At 44.1% G+C, this 25,103-nt stretch overlaps 1 pseudogene across 1 annotated transcript; it reads left to right on the forward strand.

Annotated features, from left to right (window-relative positions):
• Positions 1–4,690: 4,690 nt before the first annotated feature.
• Positions 4,691–24,801, forward strand: Gm3020 (predicted gene 3020; annotated as a pseudogene). Its single transcript, NR_033117.1, has 7 exons — positions 4,691–4,795; positions 6,170–6,283; positions 9,461–9,611; positions 20,144–20,306; positions 21,260–21,391; positions 22,068–22,250; positions 24,792–24,801. The product of NR_033117.1 is annotated as a predicted gene 3020 (transcript).
• The last annotated feature ends 302 nt before the right edge of the window (positions 24,802–25,103 follow it).

The raw sequence follows: 25,103 nt of genomic DNA on the forward strand, positions 1-25,103 counted from the left end.
CTGCTATAAACATAGTGGAACATGTGTCCTGGTTATATGTTGGGGTATGTTTTGGGTACATGCCAATTAGTGGTATAGCTGGGTCTTCAGGTAGATCTATTTACAAATTTCTGAGGAATCGCCAGATTGATTTCAGAAGTGGTTTGACCAGCTTTCAGTCCCACCAGCAATGGAGGAGTGTTCCTCTTTCTCCGTATCTTCGCCAGCATCTGCTGTCACCTGAATTTTTGATCTTAGCCATTCTGACTGGTGTGAGGTAGAATCTCAGGGTTGTGTGGTTTGCATTTCCCTGGTGACTAGGGATGTTGAACATTTCTTTAGGTGCTTCATGGTCATTCAGTATTCCTCAGTTGACAATCTCTGTTTAGCTCTGTTCCCCATTTTAATAGGGTTATTTGGTTCTCTGGAGTTCTTCTTGAGTTCTTTGTATAGACTGGATATTATCCTTTGATAGTATATAGGATTGGTAAAGATCTTTTCCCAATCTGTTGGTTGCCATTTTGTTTCATTGACAGGGTTCTTTGCCATACAAAATGTTTGCAATTTTTTGAGGTCCCATTTGCCGATTGTTGATATTAGTTATCTGGAGACACCAAACCCAGACACTATTGTTGATGCCAAGAAGCACTTGCTGACAGGAATCTGGTATGAGTGTCCCCTGACCAATACAGATGCAGATACTCATAGGCAACCATCTAACTGAGCATGAGGATACCAGTGAAAGAGCTAGGGGAAGGACTGAAGGAGCTGAAGGGGGTTGCATCCCCATAGGAAGAGCAATATCAACTAACTGGACCACCCCATGCTCCAAGAGACTAAACCATCAACCAAAGAGTATACATGGAGGGATCCATGGCTCCAGATACATATGTAGCAGAGGATGACCTTGTTCGGCATTAGTGGGAGGAGAGGCCCTTGGTCCTGTGCAGGTTTGATGACCCAATGTAGGGGGATGCTAGAGGAAGGGTGGGACTGGTTGGGGGAGTGGGGGATCACCCTCATATAGGCAAAGAGGAGGCAGGAGAAAGAGGGTTGGGTGGGGGTGGTTGTGGACAGTTAAAGGGGGATATCATTTGAAATGTAAACAAAATGATTAATTAAAAATCCACCCCCCAAACACAAAAAACATTTTCAGATTTAGAGAAGGATTTATATTTCAGGGTAAAATGAATATCAATTTCATAAGAAGAAACAAACAATCCTAAAACTAAAATCCACTTAGATTCAAACCATTAGTCCAAACACAAAATGAAAATATTAAAACTTGATGGACAGAAACATAGTGGACTGAGAGTAGACATCTCATTGCTGGCCCGAGGTGCCAAAAGGTTGTTATGAAGGGTTGGTGTTAATCACTTTCCATGTAGAATTCTGTAGACATTGAAATTTTGATGTAGGCATAGGAGGAAATAAAAATACAAGACTCAGAGGCCTTTGGTGAAAGAAATTGAAAAGTACATTCTCAGACACACACACAGACACACACAGACACACACACAGACACACACACACACAGAGACACACACACACACAAACACCAGTGTCTAGAGTTCTGTGAAGCAATGCCCCTCCCTGCCTTTTTTGTCTCCCACAGGAGACGCTATATCACTTCCCTCCTCTGTAAAAAGCACATTCTCAGACACACACATACACACACACACACAGACACACACACACACACAGAGACACACAGACACACACACAGAGACACACACACACAGAGAGACACACACACATGCAGACACACACACAGACACACACAGACACACACACAGACACACACACAGACACACACACACACAGACACACACACAGACACACACACACACACACACACACACACACACACACCACTGTCTGTAGAGGTCTGTGAAGCAATGCTGCTCCTTGCTTTTTTTGTCTCCCACCCCAAACTATGTATCACTTCCCTCCTCTGTATGAGGGCAAAGCCTTAGGAGGTGGATGGTAATGTGGAACAGAGGACACACCCCATAATCTCCTAAAGTGTACTGTTCCCTGAGAAGGAAATAAGGTGAGGGGGAGGGGCAGTGGCAGCAAGGTTTTCCTAGAGCCCTTTAGTCTGATTAATACACACAATGAATGAAAACAGTCATGCTAAAAGTAGTGCTCTTAGGATGGTCTGGTAGTAGTGAGATCAAACCGTATTTTTAGGACATCCTTAAAACACAATGACTTGGAAGAGTTGAAAAACAGAACTAGTTATACTGTGCATTCAGGAGCAAAGAGAACACTTTTATTATACAGGACAGAATTTAATGTTATAAGACAATGGAGATGGTATTCTGTTTCTTGCTTTATGTTTTGAATTGTTTTATGTGAGTGTGTGCCTGCCTGTCTATCTGGGCACCATGTTCATGCAGGTACCTGAGGCCAGAAGAGGGTATTGGATCTTTTGGAACTGGTGTTACAGGTAGCTGTGAGCTGCCCAAGGTGGTTACTGGGCACTGAACGTGGGTCCTCAGGAAGAACACTGAGTGTTCTTAGTCACTGAGCCATCTTTCCAGCCCCTCCACCTACAAGACACCAGTTCCATTTATACAGAATCTGCTATCATAACCAGACCCCTTCCTTAGGTGCTCATGCAAGTTAGGACTTCAACGGGAACTGGGGAGATACGAACATTTAGAACATAGAAACAGCTGTATATGTAGTCACATTAATGAAGCAATCTGGATTATAACCCTGGCTCTGGGAGATACACAGGTCCCTGGGCAAGCTGCATTCTTCTTTTCTTGTTTTAATGTCTTTTCTTTCTTTCCTTCCTTCCTTCCTTCTTTCTTTCTTTCTTTCTTTCTTTCTTTCTTTCTTTCTTTCTTTCTTTCTTTCTTTTTTTCTTTCTGTCTTTCTTTCTATAAAAAATAACGTATGTGTGTGTTTGAGACAGAGACAGGGACAGAGAGAGAGAGAGAGAGAGAGAGAGAGAGAGAGAGAGAGAGAGAGAGAGAGGAAACACAACTTTTTGGAGTTGGGTTGCTCATTCTGCCAGATGGGTTTGGGAGTCTGAAAGCAGGGAGTTTGCTTTGGAGCACCCACACTGGGTGCCTCCTAACTCCAGCTCTAGGGGTACTGGATGCTTCTGGCCTCCATGAGAATTCACACTGCTGTGCACAAACCCACACACAGACACAGACACCCAAGTGAAAAAAGTCAAAAAATGTAACAACATGCTTGAAAAACAGCAGTTCACTTCTGGTCTGGGATAGCTCAGTTGGCCTAGAGGAATGAAGGGCTGGGTTTGAGTGAGCCCCAGTGTTCATCTGTGATCCCAGTGCTGAGGTAAAGGCAGCATGGTCAGAATGATGGAGATCTGTGAGTTATCATCTGGCTGCTAACTAAAAGCAAGGGAGGAACTTGTAGACTGCTCACTCACCCCACTTAACCCTCATTCAAAGTAAATGAAGGACAGGCTACTTAGGCAGCAGGTAAGAGGCCACTGAACAAAGCATAGTCACAAACAAAGAGGACCCAACATTCCAAGGCCCCTTTAAAGGAGAGATTCAGGAATGCAAATCTAGTCAGTCAAGTCACAGAAAGTGAGGGCTGGAAACCATCCAGTGGCTTAGCTCTCTCCACAATCCTTAGTGACCTTTATATGTGTAGCTCCAGTGGAATATTAGCCTTGGAAGTTAGTATGACTTGGGAGCATGCTGGATCAAGTACGTGTTTTGAATTTTCGGTTTCAAAACGTGTGAATGCATCTGTCTACCAGACTAAGGGCCAGGAGATGCAGGAGTCTGAAGTCCATGAGAGAGGAAATGATCCATGCAAATGCAGTCACTCCTCTGTTTGCAACTAGATGGAAACTGTCTCCACAGCTAGTAAAGATGATTTCAGAAAAGATGATTGAAAAACTTGCTAGTTGCAATTTTCATTTTCTTTTTCCCAGAGAGCAGCAGGAGAGACAGTTGACATTTGAGCTGTCTCTGAACTGCCCCTGTCCCTAATTTGAGTTGAGAGCTCACAGGGAACCACAGACCTGCTCCTTAGCTGGTTTTCTTTTCACAAAATCTTTCAGCCATAGAAAATGAACAAAAGCAGGGCTCCCCAGCCAGCCCAGCCAGACATCCCAGCTGCCAGAATAGGTGCTTGGGAGCAGCTCAGGGGCGCAAAGCACAACCTTGCTCTGTTGAAGCCAGGTACTGTCCTGGGCAATTGGCTCCAGGCTCAGCTCAGGAGGCAACCACCTGGAGCTACAGGCACCCGAGGCAAGGAATGCCTGAAGGAAAGGGGCCAGGTCCTGCTCAACCCTCCTGAGCTACTTGCCCCTGACATCCCCAATGCTCCTGTTGAGCCTGGGTCCTTGGTGAAGCTTCCTCTTTTAGCCGCACCACCGCCAGGTGCCTGTGACCGCCTGGTGGCTGCTTTCCTTTCGGCGCCATATATGGCCTGGCAGGGGGGGTCACATGCATCCCGGGCCGCCGGCCGGGAGGGGTCGCTGGGGAAGGGGCAGACGGTGGGAGAAAAGGGGAGGGGGTCGGAGGCAGAGACAGGAGAGGGGTGGGGTGGCAGATTCTGGGGCCATGGGAGGCAGCAAAGGCTTGAGGAGCCCAGTGCTCGCCACCGCGCCATGGAGCTGCACTCATGCGGCTGCGGAGGTGGTGGTGGAGGAAGGGACCTGCGCGGAGGGGGCGGGGGGGGGGGGTGGCGAAGGCGTCCGAAGCCAGAGAGCGCCGTGTCCCTGCGCTCCATCGGTCAGCGGGCGCGGGCCCGCAGGATGGAGCCGCAGCACGTGCGCCCCGTGCTTGGATCCCAGAGCCCAGCCTGGGAGGAACCGGTGGGTACCGCGCCCGCGCCCGCGCCCACCCCTCCCGCTTGTCCTTGCTCCCCGCCTCGACGTCCCGGCCAGGTTCCGTTCCGGAAGCGGTCCGGGATGAGGTCCCCAGCTGCTTCCCAGCCGGGACAGCGCTTCCTCCCGCGCCCTGGCTCCTCCTTGCTCCCCGCCCGAAGCGCCTTTGTCTGGTCGGCCTCTGGATCCGGAGAGGACCATTTCCGCGCTTCATCCTTTTCTCAGCTTTGCACTTTATTTCCTAGAGTGGCATGGAGGTCAGGGAACTGGAGGGGGCTGGGTTGCGCGGTCAGCGGGTGCGGCCAGGAGGAGACGGGGTTCACCTCTTGACCGCGCGCTGGCAGTCACCTGGGCACGCAGGTTCCCGAGGACCGCCGCCTGGGAAGGCCCGCGGCTGCCAGAAGCCCAGAGCCACGCCTCCGACTCGGGTAGCCTAGGCTGCCCTGAACTGTTCTGAGGGTCAAGGACCTGGCCAGGGATCCAGCCCCAGATAACTTCGCTTTCCCCTGGACCTCACAGCACACGCCACGCGCAGATTGAGTCACTTTTGGGGCTCAGTGTTGCCTGTGAGAAGATGAGAGTCGGGGTCTTTGGATTTATTCCCTAAAATCCATTAACTTATTTCTTGCACCTCAAACTGAACCTTCTGTTATCCATCCATCCATTCAGGGATTCCTCGCAGGAATCCCCGCCCTGCGTAGACCCTTGTAATCTTGAGTGGGCAATGAATTTTGGCCCTGCATACCCTATCTATGTATTTCTTACTCGTTTTTGATTGACGTTGTGAACCGTCTCAAAAGCCTGGTCTAAAATTTCTGGCTTCATCCCTGCTGAGGTGCTGTTCCAGTGAAGTTGTCCCAGGGACTTCCTGAGTCTGCTCAGGTGCGCCCTCTGCCTGTTGAGAGCTTGTAGGTCAGGGGCCAGGCTTGCTTCTTTTCTTACCCTTAGACTTCCAGCCCTTTTGCCAGGGTACAATTTACTGCCTCCTGCTTCCTGACCTTTCACGAGTGTCCTTCGACTTTGATCCATCTGCCACTGCGTTTGTTTTTGTGAGTTTGCACGTTAGGTAGCCCATCTGCTCGTGTTCTATTGCGATCATTATTAGGGAGTAAGGTGTTCTTGGTTAAACATACAATTCAGTCTTGACATTTTAGATCATTGGGAATGAAATCCAGCGACCTGTTTTGAACTTTACTATATAAAATCTTATCAGCTTCCACCACGTACAGCGGGAAGCTCCAAGTTATGTGTGGTGCTTTTTGGGTGCTGAATGCTAGGACTTCACCGCAGTTAGAAAATTAGAGAACCTCCGGCTTTCTTCTCCAAAGTGCTAAGAAACAGAGTGCTTTCTTATTCTCCTAGAAAATCTTCAGTACTCGTCTCGCAACATGAACGTTTAAAGCTAAAACCTTCACAGAGATGTGAGATGGAGCAGGAGCAGTGGCTAAATGTTGAACTCTTCAAAACTTGGCGTATGTAAGTGGCTAAGGCATTTTATTAGTTCAGCACATATTCTTATCCAACACCTGTCGTGTTCTGAGATTGTTGGGCAAGCTGTTAACTCTCAGACAAGCGTTGTCCCCAAGAACCTTACTTTATAGCTGAAGGTTGACATCTATCCAAGTATGTGTCATAAAAAGTTCTCACGAGGGATTTTATTCAGAACTTTGTGTAATGACTACAATATTTAAGGATTTTTCAAATGCTTTATATAACTACATAAGAAAGTTGTGTTACCTGAACGACTAAAAGAGGAGTGTATTCAAGAGAAAGCAAGAATGTAGTAGAGGAAACAGCTTTAAATGTTAAATTTTCTGGCATGGGGTGCAATGGGGTTGACGATTTAATCTAAATATGTTTTGAAGGAACACTGGGTCCATCCGAATCTGTGTTGTTTATGTTTGGGACAGAGCATCACACTGTAGGACAGGCTGCTGTGGGATTTACCCGATAGGCCAGGCAGGCCTGAAACTGCATGCCCTGCTCTTGCTTCAGCAGAGTATAAGGCATCATCAAATTCCCCAAAATCAGAGTCTTTAACTTTGATTCAGGGATCTCAAGAATCTGAATGAAGTGAGTTCTGGTTTCCTTCAGAATGAATCGATATGACCGTCATGCGGCATGCTATACTTACAACATTAATTGCTAGTCTATATATAATTTTAAGAAGCCACACTGTCTGTCTGTCTGTCTAACACACACACACACAGACACACACAGACACACCGACACACAGAGAGAGAGGGTGGAGCGAGAGCGAGAGAGTAAGAGAGAGAGACAGAGAGAGAGAGAGATATCAGATCTAAGCAGTAGAATCACAGCTTTTTGAAGCCCCAACTCTGTGTGCTCAGAGACTCTCATTTTCAAGCTTTGTGTGTGTCCCCTCCCCCCATTGCTTCCTAGTAGGTGGCACAGAACAAGCAGCTGGTACATGCTCTGGCAACCACAACTAGAGACCCAGCTCCATGCCTTTCCCACCAAGATATATTTATACTCTGAGACAAAATAAATCCATACTCTCTTAAAACAAAATGAAAGAACAACAAAGAAAGCAAACCTGTTTTCACTGGGATTCCAGTTCTGAGTTGGTTTTTCAAAAAACTTTCTTAAAATTTAAATATAGGGAATTTAATATTTTACCATACAAACTTGACTAAATGGGATTACTGTGTTATCATGGCATGTGGCAACATGTATGCAAGAATTTGCTCTCTCTCTCTCTCTCTCTCTTCCCCACTCTCCCATCTATGATGTATTTTTCAGTGAACACAGTTTGAGTTTCAAGAAGATTGGATCTTGTAACAAAGGGTATATTTTAATGTTTGAAGCTATATGTGATCATATTGACTAACAGCACACATGTGGTCCAGGCTTCATAAGAGAATGACAGTAAAAGAGCCATTAGCTAGAATCCAAGTACCTTCTGCCCTGCTTTCTATTAGAGGTAGGGACCAAAGAAAATGTTGGGACACAAGTTGAAGTAGGGGAGAGAAAGGAGGTGATGGGAATGCCTGGCCTGGTTCTGCCTGCCTTTAATTTCAGCACTTGGGAGTACTCAGAGACAAGTAGATATCTGTGAGTTCAAGGCCCTGCAGGCTCTTCCTGGGTGTGCTTCCAAGCATCAGTACTTGAGGCAGGTGTTCCTTCTGCATCCATATTCATCCTAATCTGAATTTTCAGGAGTATTTTATTTCACATTTAGATGAATAGGGGAATTTTGAGAAAGAAATGAAACATTCCTGGGGAAATTTTTGAAAATAAACAATCAGTTCCCCATGGGGGAATTAGTAATGAGTTTCCAACCAATCTAATGGAGGTCTTTGGAAGGAGGAGGTACTGAAAGGATTCCCTTCAGTGTTAGGAGTGGCTCCTGGAAAGTGCAGCATGAATTGTGAGGAGAGCTAGTTAGCATGGTTGCAGTGTCAGCTCCCCATGACATCAGCAGTTCCTTCCCTAGACATTCTTTTGTATCCTGGAGAGGCCTGGCATGGTTTGAGATGTCACCTGTGTTGTGGCAACACCAACTGCACTTGGACCACTTTATGCACTGCCTTTCCTAATCATCCATAGATATGTTGGCTAGAGGAAGGATGCTACTTAGGAGAAAGAATGGACACAAGTGAGAGGAAGAAAGATGACCCTTGACCCTCAGACCAAAGCATCAAGAAATAAATGGTCCTTGAAAATGCGCCACCATAAGTATTGGTCAGAAGATGGGAAAATTCCTGAAGGAGACCACAGTCTGTTTCTGGGTCTTCAGGAATTGGGACTCAGTAGTTAGTCTCTCTGGGAAGCTTCTGGCCTTCCCTGCTTGTCATGGATCCTGAATTTGTCAATGATTACAGGACATTAGTTTGTCCCAGATCAATGAAGTTTTAAGGCCAAAGCTGTTGTCCTGGGAGTTTCAGGCTTCTGCTCTTACAGGGGAAATGGGTTTGAACGGGACAAAAGTGAAAGCAGCAGCAGGCAGAGGACTGTGAGTGAGATGTCAGCACCTCAGGGCTGGGCATCACTGTCCTTTACCCCAGGGACTCCATTAGGTGAACTGTCTGTCCAGCTCTCCTAAGAAGGAAAGAAATTGGCTTCCCAGGGAAGACCTTTCATTTCTCAGATGTCACAGAAGAACGTCTCTGAACAGTGTTCCCTAAAAGTTGCCCACATAGGTAGCAGGTGTGGGTATCAGTTTGTTCTCTAGTCTAGCCACTGGACTGTCAAAATAGTGAGCCAGAGTAGAGACTGGTGCTTTCTTGCCAACTCTGGGCACACTGGGCTCTCACGCAGCTGACTTGGTGAGTCTGGGAACTCGTTGTGCTCTTGCACTGTTTTTCCATCCATAGTCTTGTTTCTAGAGTGACCTGACAGGAGATATGGGCATCTCCACACCATCTTGGTGCTTGTGGGCTATGATAATTTTCTGATGGTTTCTATACCACAAGCTTATGGACAGTACTGCCTAATTAAATCATACGCAGCTATGAATAAGCCTGAGGATCCTGTCCTTGGTCACATGATGCATGTGCAAAGTGAAGCGAAAGAGGAATGACTGGGTCACATGGATTCCTGTTTTGTAAGATGTCTGTATAGGACTCAGTGTTCTGTCAATGCTCTGTTCCTTGACAGTATGCATATTCACTTGTGTTCATCTACCCATAGGGGCTGCTGGTGTACCACCATCATCCCCAACACTCCTGTTCAGAAGATGGGTGAGGAAAGTGGAAAGTCTAATCAGTCAGCCGATGACCAGTGGGAAAAATGAGCTACAAGATCACCTGATCTTCATCAGTGAGAAAGCTTTGCACAAGAGGTATTTTTCATTCTGTCAAACATCATGGTCAATTTCTTGGGTCTATGGTATGGCCTACAATTTATTCTTATTAAATTTTATGGTACTGGGAGACTGTAACTCCAGGGTGTCACTGTGCCCAACCTTTTCTCGCTAAACATTCTCACAGGCTGAACTTGAAGTCAGAGCAGGAGTGAGCTGCGGACATAGGGTATTCTATTTTTTTTATATGAAAATGAAAGCCTACAACTGAGGGATTGAAGAGGATGTGATGTCTCAGCATGTATTGATAGAGGCACTGACATGTGACCGTTTGAGTGAGATATTAGTTGCTGTGAGGTTTTGATTGATTGTTTGCTTGCTTGAGTTCGTTGTTTGTTTGTTTGCAAAGCTTTGTAATTGTCTGGCAGGTGTTGCTTGCTGAAGCTTGCTATATCACCAGGAAAGCTTGGTCCCATTTGGTCCATCCTGATACATGATGGAAGGTCTTGGGCTCATTAATACTCTTCTCAGATTTTGGGCCTTATAAACAGAATGTCCTCTGCATTTCCTCTGGATTCTATTTCAATTGTACTTTCTCATTCTCCCTGCAAACACACCCTGATTCTGTGTGCATGCATGTGTGTGTGTGTGTGACTCTCTCTATATTCTGGTCATAAGGGTATGTGCTAGGACCTGAGGAATTGCCTGCCTTACAGTCTGCTGACAATGCCAATGCTTAGGACTGGAAACCATACTTCAAGCAACAATGCACTTGCATTATGTGTTCAACTTGATGAAATATTTGAGTTCTGTGGTGAATGAACCATGACCTCCTCATTCTGGGTAATTCTCCCTGAAATGTGGATTATATAGTTTGGCCAAATTCATAGGACTAGGCCAAAGATCAAGAGTCCTTGTTCTGAAAGAAAAAAAAAAGGAGAAATGTCCTCATAGTTTCTGTATACCCACACCTGTGCCATAAACTACTGAGAGTTTAGAGACCTCGTCTGTCCCTCCAGGCCTATGCGGGAGCTCAAACAACCAGAACTCTAACCACCTGGACACCCAGCCTCTGGAGACCTTTGGACAAGATAGCAAGATTAATAAGCTTAGATGATCCTAGTACATAGGAGGTAGAAGGTAACATACTGTGAGCTTGGATAGTTCAGAATCCATCCTGGATTCAGGTGACACTTGAAGCCTGTGTTCTTGGGACTCTTTGCTCTTGGGGCCAGGCCCAACCACAGATCAAATCCTTACTATGAAAAATTGAAAGTGGAGACTAAGCAGGTAATGTTGGACCTGCAGAGCTTACAGAATGTGTACACTGAGGCCTCAGAGACATTTGAATTCCTGGCAAAGAGAAAGGCTGCTATAGGTAACTGTCTGTCTTGCTTGGGAGCACATGAGCTGTAGAATTGCCATCTCTGCTTTTGATCCTGCACAGGAGACTCTCGAGCTCTGGTTCTTGCTTTCTGCCACTTCACACAGGAGCCTTTAGATTTTTCTGTTGTAAACCTGTGGGTTGAAACACTTTTTGGGGTTAAAAAAAAAAGGTCAAAGGACCCTTTCACAGAGGTTGTGTATCAGACAATCCTTTATCTCAGACACTTCTATTATGGCTTATAACAGTACAAAAATTATAGTACCCAAGTAGCAATGAAAATAATCTTAAGTTGGGAGGTCACTGCATTAAAGCATCCACAGCATTTGGTAAATTGAGAAACCCTGGTCTTGACAGAAGAACTATTTGTATCATGTGAGGTCTTCTTGACCCCCGGGGCTGAGTCAGGATCTGTAGAGAGCTAGTTACCAGCAGACCCATATATAGCAAGTATTCCCCTTGTTTCTCCTTTCCAATTCATAGTGCCTTTGCCCATTCCTTCGTGATGTTTCTCCATTAGGATGGACAGGTAGGGACAACTGTAGTCCACTTCTTCTTTTTAGGAAACATGGATCCCTCTTAGTGTTGGGACTTTTGGAAGTAGCATGAGTGTTTCTGGAATTTGCTGTTCTCTAGTTTTTGCTTTCTGAGTGCAGCTCACCTAGATGTCCTGAGTTCTTATCTAGGTCTTCCTGAGAACCAGGGTCTGATGGGGTTGATGGTGTTTCTTATAAGTTAATAGGAAAAGGATAGCAGGGGCTTTGTATGCATTGGGTGTTTGCAGAAACCTGCAGAGCCACCTTCTGATGGAACTGAATCAGCTGAAGAAGAAGGTAGACATGCTGAGGAGGCACAGGAATAAGAAAGTGCTGGAAGATGAGGCACTGGTGCTGCAGTACTTGTGGGACTTAAAGGGGCTCCATAAGGACCAATAGGAAGAGGCCAGTGACTTCCAGAGTCAGGAACAACAGGTAGAGTCAGGCAGCTTTGTCAGGCTAATGGTTAGCTCCATCTGCCCTTGTAACTTCTAGACGAGCTCATCCACCTACCTGTGCTTTCATCCATCATCTTACTCATCCACACAGCAATCTAAGTACATACCTCATGACAGCCAATTGTTCAGGTCTATGTCCAAGCACAAATATTTCTGGGGAATGAGCTTCTTGTGAGAAAGTGGATTATCAGCAAGCAAATCCTCCTCTGCTTAATACTTCAGCCCAAAGATGAGTACAGTTCAATAATACACCACACGCCTACAGGGTTCAGTGCACAGAGCTTTAAGTGAGTGAAGTCAGGGCTTGTGGCTTATTTGCTTGGCATCAGTCATATAATTCACATGTGAGAAGCAGCTTGCAAGGGTGGGGGGAATCCCTTTGCAAATGCCAAATGAGCAGTTCTTGATGTCATCTTTTTTGGGGTGACATGTGGCATTTCTCATCTTTGCTGTCTACATTTCAAGACAATCTTTTTAATCTGCCCAGGACAGACTCACACTGACTGAACTCTGACTAGCAGAGTGTTAGCCATGTTTTTTGTCAATGAGGCTGGAGTATTCTCCTTTTCTGTAGATTGCATTCTCCTGTTGACTGGATGACTATGGATGTGGGTAGGGATTCTGACAAGCTAGGGTCATGGTGTCAGAGATTTAAGATTGCAAGAGGAAATTTTATGCAACCACTTCAGCATAGTCTGGCCAAGCAAAGCATGCTCACCATAGCAATTGTATCTTCCACCTTTTGTTTAGCATAGTGTAAGATACCGCTCAAATTGCTGGTATGCTATAACTAAACGAATGTGTTCTTGCAGCACGAGGTGCTTTTTTTTTGGTATTTTGCTCTCATTTACATACTCTGTGTGTGGTGGATAGGCTGCGGATATGTGTGTTTTTGTGTGTGTGTATATTTTCTTTTTTGTATAGTATAGGCATGTGGTATTTTTTTTCATGCACTTTTTCATGCATTTTCTTCATTTTCTAGAAGATCTCATTGGGTTTCATTTTCAGCCTCTGTCTTGAAATACTGTTTGCTCTTTCGCCCAGAAGCTGGCTGCTTTGCTTGCCTGGCTGATCATCAACCACTGGTATCCTTTGTAAACACTTGCATTTTTATTCCAGTGTGTGCATGCTTTTTGATACCCCTCCACTAAGAACACATACTCTAATTATCAGGAACAGGATAGTCTGGAGCAAAGGCTATAGTACTGCTGAGCAGAAGGACCTGGTCATGCAGAAGAAGAACAAGCAATAAAAAAAAAAAAATCTGGTCTTGCTTGGTTGTCTCTCAGATGAAGTAGGAACAAAGCCTGGGAGGATCCTGTGGAGTGACTTTTGTGGGCTTCTTTCTGCTCATGGACAACCTGATGGTCACAGCCAGAAAGAGAACACATCATAGTTTACATGGATCTAGTCTTCAGGACCTTCTGTCCAGGAAACAATATGTTTGATACTCAGTGAGTGTCTTCCTCCATTCCAAACTCTCTGATATGTTATGAGCTTGCTGTTTTTGAACACACAGAGTTCCTCCTGTTTATAACTTTTAAGTGATGGGATTTAAAGGAGTGCATAACCATGGTTGGAAGAAACTACACTTTTATTGAGAAATACTGCCTGTAGACCTGAGATTGCCACCCTTGAACCCGGCTCTCTGCAGTTTCTGCCTATTTCTAGTGAATAGTGTTCTCTGGATAGAGAAGATTTAGGAGGTAGCTGGATGAACCCAGGCAGAGCCTCTGCTGCAGGGATGCCTAGAGCACTTCAGAGGAGTGTTCTGTAACAGAGTCCCATAAGAGCCAGCATACAGCATCCAGAGCTAGTCCTAAGTCTAACACATCATAATGAAAGTCATTTTTAAACAAACAGGATCACTTTCCCTCCCAGGTCCTTCCCTCCCTCCCTAACATGGTAGGGGGCAGTTGGTGTGGGGAGAGGGAAACCTGATCTGGTATTGGTAGAGGGAAAATGACTGAAGTCCTGATGTCTGGCAGAAAGAATGTAAACAGGCAGCCTCAGGAAACTGGACCCCCAGAATGCACCAGAGGCAGTGTCTTTTGCTTTGCAATTTTGTGAGGTCCCATTTGTCGATTCTCGATCTTACAGCACAAGCCATTGCTGTTCTATTCAGGAACTTTTTCCTTGTGCCCATATCTTTGAGGCTTTTCCCCACTTTCTCCTCTATAAGTTTCAGTGTCTCTGGTTTTATGTGGAGTACTTTGATCCACTTAGACTTGAGTCTTGTTTAAGGAGATAAGAATGGATCAATTTGCATTCTTCTACATAACTGCCAGTTGTGGCAGCACCATTTGGTGAAAATGCTGTCTTTTTCCCACTGGATGGTTTTAGCTCCCTTGTCAAAGATCAAGTGACCATAGGTGTATGGATTCATTACTGGGTCTTCAATTCTTTTCCATTGATCTACCTGTCTGTCGCTGTACCAGTACCATGCAGTTTTTAGCACAAGTGCTCTGTACTACAGCTTGAGTTCAGGCATGGTGATTCCCCCAGAGGTTCTTTTATTGTTGGGAATAGTTTTTGCTATCTTAGGTTTTTTTTTATTATTCCAGATGAATTTGCAAATTGCATTTTCTAACTCAGTGAAGAATTGAGTTGGAAGTTTGAATCTGTAGATTGCTTTCATCAGGATAGCCATTTTGACTATATCAATCCTGCCAACCCACGAGCATGGGGGATCTTTCCATCTTCTGTGTTCTTCAATTTCTTTCTTCACAGACTTGAAGTTCTTATCATACAGATCTTTCACTTCCTTAGTTAGAGTCACGCCAAGGTATTTTATATTGTTTGTGACTCTTGTGAATGGTGTTGTTTCCCTAATTTCTTTCTCAGCCCGTTTATCCTGTGTGTAGAGAAAGGGCATTCATTTGTTTGAGTTAATTTTATATCCAGCTACTGCACTGAAGCTGTTTTTCAGGATTAGGAGTTCTCTGGTGGAATTATTAGGGTCACTTATACATACTATCATATCATCTGCAAATAGTGATAGTTTGACTTCTTCCTTTCCAATTTGTATCCCCTCGATCTTCCTTTGTTGTCCAATTGCTCTGTCTAGGACTTCAAGTACTATATTGAAGAGGTAGGGAGAAAGTGGGCATCCTTGTCTAGTTCCTGATTTTAGTGAGATTGCTTCCAGCTTCTCTCCATTTAGTTTGATGGTGGTTTTCTGTAGATTGCTTTTGTCATGTTTAGGTATGGGCCTTGAATTCCTGATCTTTCCAAGACTTTTATCATGAATGGGTATTGGATTTTGTCAAATGCTTTTTCAGCATCTAATGAGATAATCATGTGTTTTTTTTTTTTTCTTTGATTTGGTTTATATTGTGATTTACGCTGATGGATTTGCGTATATTAAACCATCCCTGCATCCCTGGGATCCAGCCTACTTGGTCATGATGGATGATTGTCTTGATGTGTTCTTGGATTCGGTTTGTGAGGATTTTATTAAGTATTTTTGCATCCATGGTCATAAGAGAAATTGGTCTGAAGTTCTCTTTCTTTCTTGGATCTTTGTGTGGTTTAGGTATCAGAGTAATTGTGGCTTCATAGAAAGAATTGGGTAGAGTGCCTTCTGTTTCTATTTTGTGGAATAGTTTGAGGAGAGTTGGAATCAGGTCTTCTTCGAAGGTCTGCTAGAACTTTGCACTAAACCTGTCAGGTCCTGGACTTTTTGGGGCTGGGAGACTATTGATGACTGCTTCTATTTCTTTAGGGAAATGAGAGTGTTTACATCGTTAATCTGATTCTGATTTAACTTTGGTATCTGGTATCTGTCTAGGAAGTTGTTTATTTCATACAGGTTTTCAGTTTTCCTGAGTATAGCCTTTTGTAGTAGGATCTGATGATGTTTTGGATTTCCTCAGGTTCTGTTGTTATGTTATAAAGAACTCAAGTAGATAACCTTCATAAGAGCTAAGAACACAATCTAAAAATGAGGTAGAGAACTAAACACAACATTCACAACAACGCATCTTGAATGGCTGAGAAGCACTGAAGAAGTGTGCAAAGTCCTTTTTTTTCAGGTAAATGAATATCAAAATGACCCTGAGGTGGTGTCCAGCGTTATACTTTCCAGTGAAGAATGCTAAGATCAAAAAAACTCATGTGAAAGCATATGTTGGTGAGAATTTGAAGAAAGAGGAACATTCTTCCATTTCTGGTGGGACTGCAAAGTGCTATGGCAACTCTGGAAATCAAAATGGAGTTCCTCAGAAATTTTCAGATAGATCTACCTGAGAGCCAAGGACCAACCTTACTGGTGCATGGCCTGCTACTTTCAGTTTTCACTTGATGGCTTGTTACTCAGATTTTCTTATTGGGCTATGACTTTGCTCTTGTCTTTCTGATTCTCAAGCAGTTCTCTGTTCTTACACATTTTTTGAGATACCTCTAGCCACTGGGACTTATTTATACCTTCAAATCCCTCTAAATTGGGGGACTTCTAATACTTGGAGAAGCTGAGTGACAAAAGCAAAGTATGTTGAGCCCTTTGGTGTCCAGTGCACACGAATCTATGGGAGTTTAGATATAATAATCCTCTAGAACATTCTTTAGGAAAGCAGCAGTATGCTCTCAGGTCCCTGTGTGACCTCAGTTACCTTTGCCAGCTTTGTGGGCTTCTCTACTGCTGGTCTGAGAACAATTGGAAACTCCTGGAATAGATGTCTCATATCTCATTTCCTTTGTCTTTGTTAGTATACTGATGGGATTCGGTTTGATGGAAATATACTCTCAAGAATAATTAATAAAACCAGTGCTTCTTACGGACCATCAGGATGAAGTACCAAGTTCAAGGACAGTTCTGCAAGAACTGCTCAAAGCCAGCCAAGTGGAACAAGAAGAAAGCCAAGCAGAAGTCATTCATTCCCAGCACCCTCAGCACCTTTCTCCAGGACAGGGTCACTTAGCTTTGGTAGAAGAAGGGATGACCTGAGATAGCTGCCACATATTCCCTCAGAAAAGAAGCAGCCAGCAATATTGGGGAAAGAATATAGGTGTCAGGGGGCAGAAAGCAGAGTGTAAAGTGAATAAATAAAAAGATATCAATAAAAAATATTTAATTATTTAAAAAAATTGGACAGAATGTATTGTTCTAGTAACTCTAGTGTGTATACACAGGCAATAACTTTAACACCCAGAGAGAATAGATGTTGTAAAGTAGGGTGCCTTTGGTATTGACATAAACTAGGAACATAGCAAAGATAAATAAAAAAGAAAGATGTTTGTCCCATAGATCCATTATTCTCCTCAAGTCGAAGTGTTTGTGCTCACTTTTACCAGAACTCTGGAAACCTCTGTTAATCCAGGTCTCAGGGCTCATCCAAAGTACAGTCCTGAACTGGCTGTGGCCAAGGGTTCCTGTGTTGTTGGCTGACCTCTGCCTCAGGCTTCAGAGGCACTGGAGGGGCAGTTTTGGCCTTCAGGTGGCAGCCATTCCAGGTCCCCTACCATACCAGATATCGAGTCTTCCACAGATGCCTGACATCTCAAAAATAGAAGCTTGGGTATTTCAAAGATTGGGATGCCACTCTACAGTCATGATGAGTTGATTACGTGAGACCGTACAAGTTAACTAATGTCTGTATGACTGTTTTCTTTATTTGAAAGTGAGTAATGAGATCATCTCAGGAGTGGTTGCTAAGAATAAAATCACTGATTAACATAAATGATAGGACTGTACAGAGCATGGGCTTAATATTCTGGGTCCAGTGCAAATAGCTGGGAGAGTTCAAAACAAAACCAATAAAAGCAACAGGAATACAAACAACAACAATTGTTTAAAACCCTTTTGAGTGCTGAGATTACTGGCATGTACCAACTGTGGCTAACTTTTTTTGTTTTTATAATTAACAACCAAACATACAAACAAACAAACATCCCTATTCCAATTCCAGCAGTTTGCATCAGAGAGAGCTGTGTGACACTGCATGCTGCTTCCTTTCCTCAGATAGCTCAGGTCGTCAGTCCTATACCAGGTCAGCTGGACCTAAGACAGTGTAGTTGAACTACTTGCTGTCACGACATGATTCTACAACAATCCTTTTCTTGGTAAAATTGAGCCTCTATAGAGTAAGCCCCATGTTGTTGGAACCAGGACCCTTTAGGCCAGCAAACACACAAGCCACCCTTAGTGAAAGAGAAAAGGAAAAATCACATTGGAAAAAAATATGCGCCCTAATTGTAAGAAAAAGCCCTCATCTTTGAAGCCATCACCTATCTCCCCCTGATTTTTGAGCTCTGCATATTGATATTGTGTGGCTCAAGAAGGTAGTGAAATTCAGATGTTTTCTGAAAGAAGATATACATGATTTTTCACTCTTAAATCTGTGAGGTTAGGGGGCACAGGTTCAGCAAAGCCAGCATAAGAACACAAAAGCCAGAGATGATAATGCCAAAGGGACAGGATCCTGACCTTATAGACACATTAAAATTGAGGTTTCATCTCAATTCAGGTCATTGCACTCCCAGCCCTACCTTCTGAGTATTATATTTGCTGTGAGTACAGTATGACGTTACAACCTGCAACACCCTCATTTCTCAACTTAGCAATTCTGGAAGACAGATATTGGAGAAGTAATTGCTATGAGGCTACAATGCAGTAATGTACAGTCCAGGATGACCACTACTCTCTGTTGCCCACTTAAATTGTCTGGTTGTATTTGAGAATGGGAGCATGTGCAGGATAATGTTTTGAAGAAGGGACAGCAAGTTTGTAAAAGATAGGGTTGTAAACCAGAGATTTTGTGAAACTCATGTATATATATATGAAAAAATGCCCTCTGTCAAGGAATACACCGTTAGAAAATATTGTCCATGTTTTGTACAATTAAACCTATAGGAGAAAGATATTTGCCTCTGTGAGACAGGAAAACCCTGGGAAATTGGAGTGTATGTCACATGAATTGACACAGCTGGTATATTTGCTGTTGTGAAACATCTACTACATCCACAGTCCCTAGAGTTTTGGGTGCCAACAAAATCTCTTAAGCATGTCAGAGTCCTAACCAACGTTCCCCCTCAAAAGCACATGACATCTAATGAAGCAGTAGAATTCTCCAGCTTTGGAAGGAGAGGTTGCCAAAGGGGATCCCACGGGTCCATGAGAGGCTCCAGGAGAGGCACCCCAGAAAAGGACCAAGCTGGGCAGAACTAGTTAACAGGTAGGTCATGGCAGTTGCTAGTGACATCATCAGTAATGCCTTCCTTGGAGAATCTCTTGTATCTAGGATAGAACTAGAATCTTCTGTGTTGTCACCTGTGTTGTGGTGACAGCAACTGCCTGTGGTTCATCCCTTCTGTTTGCTCTGGGTTCACCAGCAGGAATGTTTTCCTGGCTGCTCAGGCAATTTCAGAAAGAGAATGGCGATGAAGGAGTGACCAGACCAACAGAGAAGGAAGAGGGAATCCTTTCTCATGAAAAAGGAAGAAGGAAATGGTTATGGAGAAGGCACATGAGTCCTGGGCAGTGTTGGGGAAATTCCTGGTAGAGGTAGGCTTGAGCTGGGCCTTCCAGGAGTAGGTCTTACAAGCTGAAGCCTTGGACTTTGTCAATGTCAGACAAAGAGTCAAGAATTTCTGATGATTAGTTTGACAGAGCCAGGAATTGACAAACCTGCAGCTACTTTTCTGGGAGCTATTTAATTTCATTTTGAGTGGCAAAAAATGTCAGGAGTGGGCACTATGAGAATAACAGTGTGTCCTTTCATGGAAGGGAGTTGAAGCACTTCATCTTCCAGATTACTGTAGGTAACTTGAGTCTCTGATGAAAAGAACAGAGAAGGATGCTCCCCTGGTCATGTCATGTGGTGAGGACTCAGACACTTTGGATTTGAAGACACACGATTAATTAGTGCTTGATAGTGCTAAGCACTATGAACTTCAGGATTTCCCTGCGTCCCATCTGATATGACCTGACAATGTTCCCCATATCTTTGTCTGAGGCAGCTTATACATTTCAAGGCAACCGGGCCTGTAACAGCGAGTGTGGCATATGTCTGACAATGGTGGTTAGGAAGAGGAACATAGCTTAGCAAACCAGCTGGAAGATAGCTTTTCTGCTCTTTTAGGAATTCACTGTCTTTATCTTTTCTCTCCCTCCATCTTCTTCTTGGGACTCAGAATGGTCTCCCCTGCCCCTGGGCCATCAAGTATGCAAATTCTTTTGTGTTTACCTATCTGCAGGGTCTGCTAGAAATACTTCAACCCAAAATTCCAAAATGACTAAGAAGAGATCAAAAATAAATGAACTAGAAGAACTGAAATTGGATATGAGGAAGATCAGCAATGACATGGAGGAAATGTGTGGAATCCTGAACCTTTACATGTATGAGGATTTGAACTACAGGTAGGAATTATGCCCAGTACCCTGTTGACTGTATTGTGCCATCTGTTAACCCAATTTCCTTCCATGAATGGAGTGCGTCATCTCCCATCATTCAATTAAGTAGCCCTGACAGGTGTTTAATTGTTGGATAAACAAGGTGCTGTGTGTTTATTATCATCTTCTTTTGTACTTGACCTTGGGGTTTTTGCATTCTGATTGTTGCTGTGAACAGCTAGAATGTCCTGCTCACACTTACTGTCTCTCAGTGTGTGAATGCAATGCCTGCAGGCTTCAAGTCTTTACTCTGATATTGTTCATTATATTCTGAGAGATGGCACCTGTCTGGATTTATTTGGCATTCTAATTGTGTCTGTGTGTGTGAACATAGTTGCATGTGTTTTGTTCAGGACTGGGGCTCTGGGACCTTTGATGGGGTCTGAGGATTTGTGTGATGCACAGTTTGCAGGTCCTGTTAGTGTTGAGTCCATAGAGGTCCAAAGTGATCACCAGGGAAGTTTGCTCCTGGTGTTTCCTTGTTGTCACACAGGAATCTCCTGGAGGAGGAGATGTGATAAAGCCTTTCTCCTGTAAATACTAGTTGTGTTTTCTGGGAATTCACAGAACAACAGAAACCAAGAAATGAGAATCCCTGCCTTAAAAATAAGAGGAAAGTCATTACAGATATCTACTGGACCCTTGCCTGTGGCACAGTGTAGTGTAAAATTGTCATAGAAGTACTCTATTCCTATATGCTTGCCCGGGAAGCCCTTGAAGGTCAGCTAGCTCCATTTGGTCTCCTGGCTCTGCTGTCCTCTGCCCAGGATAGTAAGTTTAATTAGCACCTAGGGGACCCAGTTTGAATGAGCCAGGATGTGGCATGCAGTTGGCTTGGGTAGTACATGATATAGCCTGTTTGCACATGATTATTGATTCCTTAATTCAGCATATTATTTGCTTCTTGGGCCATGCCACAGGATGAACACTGAATTCAACATCATTAAATCACAACATGAGAAGACAATGTTGGATATGAATAAAATGATCCAGTCCATAATTGTTTCCATGCAGTACTCCAAGGAACTGATAGAAGATAACTATTCCTACAGGTGAGTCAGTGACACAAATGAGACCCCCAGAACTAGGCAGGGAATGCTTCTGTCCTTTTAGGACTTTGAACAAAAGCAAGGGTTCTGGTTCTATGCTATCTGTTTTTTATTTAGGAACCCTGCCCTGAGGCAAGGGTCTTGGATTTGTACCTCTTGGACACAGGTGTCCTAAGTGTGAAGAGTGTCCAAGACCCTCCAATCTTTATTCTTCCAAATTCAAGATCCTCTACATAGAAAACTTTTCCACCACGCTGGGAATATCCAGGAACCCTGAACCTCTGGGTTTCTGACCACAGATTAAAAGATCTAGGATTCCCAACAAAAATGTAAAGATTGCACACCTGTTTGGTCGTCTCACCTCTCTCAGAGGGGCTAAGCCCTCTCCCTGCTGAAGGTTTTAATGTACCACAGACCTATAATCAACCATGAGGAACATTTCCTCTTCTGTCATGTATATGGTGTACTCTTGGTGTCAGGTTTTTTAGAAGTTTGTTGAGTCCTGTGGAATATGGCTGGTATCTTGATATGACCTGCCTCTGTTTGGTGCTCCTATGTAACTGTGGACTCTTCTGGGGGCTGTCTGGGAATCAGGGCCCTTGCAGGGATCATAGGACTTGTAGGAGTGGCAAGCCAATGGAATCTGGCTGGGAATGACCAATTTTTCTTTGTGGATCAGCATTAAGGAGGACCACCTCCTCCGTGAGTGCACTCAACTCCACGAAAATGTAAGGATATTACTGAATGAGAACAGAAGGCTGCTGGTGGATCAGGCTGGCCACAAGTGTCCTGTGGGGAAGAAAAGAGGTTCTCTGAGGAGGCCAGCAAGAACATCTGTGTCCCAAGTGCCAAGGAACACCAGGTAGGATGATGTGTATCAGAGGCAGATTGCCCTCATGTCTAAACATAAACATAGACAATCAAATGTAATAGTCCACCAACTTCTCCAGGCACTCACCTATGTTTCCTCCAAGTGTTTGTTTATGTGATCATCTACAGGGCTCTCTGTGGAGGTAGCCTGGTTCAAGAAACTGCATATTTGGAATGCAAATGTTCCTGCTCTGCTATAATCACTAAGGGAGATAGGTTGATTAGACATCACAACACTATATTCCTTAAGTTTGAAGGGTGCTGTGTTGGAGCCCTTCTTGAGTATAGCAAGAGCTTTGAGGGAAGAAGTAAAGGCCTGTAGCTCATTTGCTTTACAGGGAACTTGTGAGATTCTAGGTAGGAAATAGTTTGCAGGGATGACAGCCTGGTTTAATTGACAAATAAGTGGATTTCATTACTGTCTTTTGGCGGCTTTTCTATTCCCCCCTTTTCTGCTCTATCTCAAAATGGTCTCTTCAGGCTTCATATATCTTGGTTCACACTGAGAGAGCCTGAGTAGCAGCTTGTCAGTTCAATTTTCTTTGAGTGCTGTTGGAGTGGTCATTCCTGGGCCTTAGAGTCTGGAGTTGGCTGGATGACCAGAGATGATAGAAAGGCTTCATACAGGCTCAGGTTTGGTGTGTGATTTCTGAGGCTTCATGAAAAAATTTCTTAATATATGCCCCCAAATTGGACCATTGTTAGATGTTTCCCTCCCCCCCTCCCCCCAGACAGGGTTTCTCTGTTCAAACTGGCTGTCCTGGAACTCAGTCTGTATACCCGGCCTGCCTCAAACTCAGAAATCTGCCTGCCTCTACCTCCCAAGTGCTGGGATTAAAGGAGTGTGCCACTATGACCCCGCTTCTCTCGTGCTTTTTCTTCCTCTAAAATAATCGCAGAGTCCTTGGGTCTCCCTTGAAACACCACCTCTGCATTGTCTGAATTATCTTGGTCCTGAACCATAACAGATACCTCATTGTTTTCTGCTCAGTTATGATTCTATGTGAATAAGTCTGCGTGTGCTTGTGTGTGTGTCTGTGACTGTGTGTCTGTGTGTTTCTTTTTGTGTATGCATGGTTTTTCCGACCTGTGTCTCAATCAGCCTCAGTGGGGGTTGGGAGAAATGAGGACCTTCACACAGTTCTGGTAGTATAAAACTGGTTATGTCTGTTAGAAGCCATGTTCAGAAAGTGGAAAAGAAGTCCTCTTTGACCCAGTGCTTCCAGAACAAGGAGGAGTTATCCACAGAGTCTAGGTGCTCAGGGTTGTAGTGGTCCTCAGAGCAGCCCCGAAGGGAGAAGTTATCCTGATGTCCATCTGCTGAAGTTTGAAAAGGCCCTGTGTGGTGCAGCCCTTCCATGAACATAGTGTGAGATAATCCATGCAAGCATTTGTCCTTCAACTAGTCAGCCTTATCCTACTCAAAATAGCCCTGACACAGTCACATTCTGGGGAGAAAACGTTTCTTTTGGATCCTGGTTATAGACAGTTCCTATTACTCTGGGCTCATGCCTTTGGACACCAAGTCAGTTAGGTGATAGAAAAGGGAGATCCTATTGGAAGAAACTGATTACTTTAGGACAAGTCTGAAACAGGGAACGAGAACAAGAGGCTGGTCTACCACCAACATGTGAGCCTAGGCTGGGAAACAAACCTATTCTACACAGCCTTGGGAACTTGCTGAGCCAGATTGGATAATAGGACAAGAACCCTGATTCCCAGACTGGTTTATGAGTGGAGAGCATATCACTGACTGCGCTGCCTATATACTATGCCCACTAAGTACCTTTCCCATTCAAGATTTGTTTTTTATTCCTGCAAAGTATCCTGGGAGATTTTTATATTTGTATTAACTGCGAAACTAAAAAGGTCACTGCGATACAATATGCTTGTATTGCATAAACCTAAATATTATGTGTGTTTGAGAGTATGCCCTGCAATAGTCATAGATGTACAGGGGTGTTGTTCTGTTTCTTCATGACCATCACTTTTAAGGTTCATTGCCCAGCCTTGGTAATATTTTTATTTAGCACACTCTTGCAGATTCTAGGAACCATGAATTACCCCTGGGTATTGTGTTGTATGGTGTCTCTGGTTATTTGCAGATAGAGGGATTGAGGAGAGGAACCCTGTGAGGTTCCTGCACTGGAGAAATAATCATAGCTTTCACTTCAGTTCAGGGCACGCTCCTACGCCATAAGGAATCCACATGGTTTCTAGGTTGCACACATCTCTCTTGAACTCACATTCAAACATTGCTACAATGTTATTACTCAATATAATATACCCGCACAACTGGGGAAATGTGGTGTTTTTTAGAACTCCAGTATAATGTGTAGCTGACAGTTCCAATTCTAGCAGTTTTTAAAAGGTGAGAAACAATTCCAAGATCAGGTGCTCTATGACACTTGGGATGCACGTTATGATCTCAGCTGATAGGACATGTTGGTTTGTCCAGCTGAATAGAGCTGTTCTGGGAGAGACAGCTCAATTGACAAATGCTTAACCGGCCTTTGTTTCTTTCTTCCCTAAGTGTGAAATAGTCCAGCAGAAAGCAGAACATGGCACAGACCAGGACATGATCTCCCTCAAAGAGAAGTGCTGGAGGAAGAGCACTGAGTGTGCACAGGAAATACACCACTGTTGCTTCTCATCCCTAATAACCATGGCTGTAATGGGCTGTATGCTCCTCTTTTATTTTGTTTCTTTGGTATGAACAGGCCTTAATTTCATCTAGCCTCTGGCCCAGGAAGAGTGCACATTTAAAGGGACTCAGAGAAATGCTGAGACACATCAAGAGCTGCTGGGCATCCAGGAAGAATCTGAGTGCAAATTTCTCTTTTCC

Source organism: Mus musculus, chromosome 14 (assembly GCF_000001635.26).
Source record: "Mus musculus strain C57BL/6J chromosome 14, GRCm38.p6 C57BL/6J".
Taxonomy (NCBI): domain Eukaryota; kingdom Metazoa; phylum Chordata; class Mammalia; order Rodentia; family Muridae; genus Mus; species Mus musculus.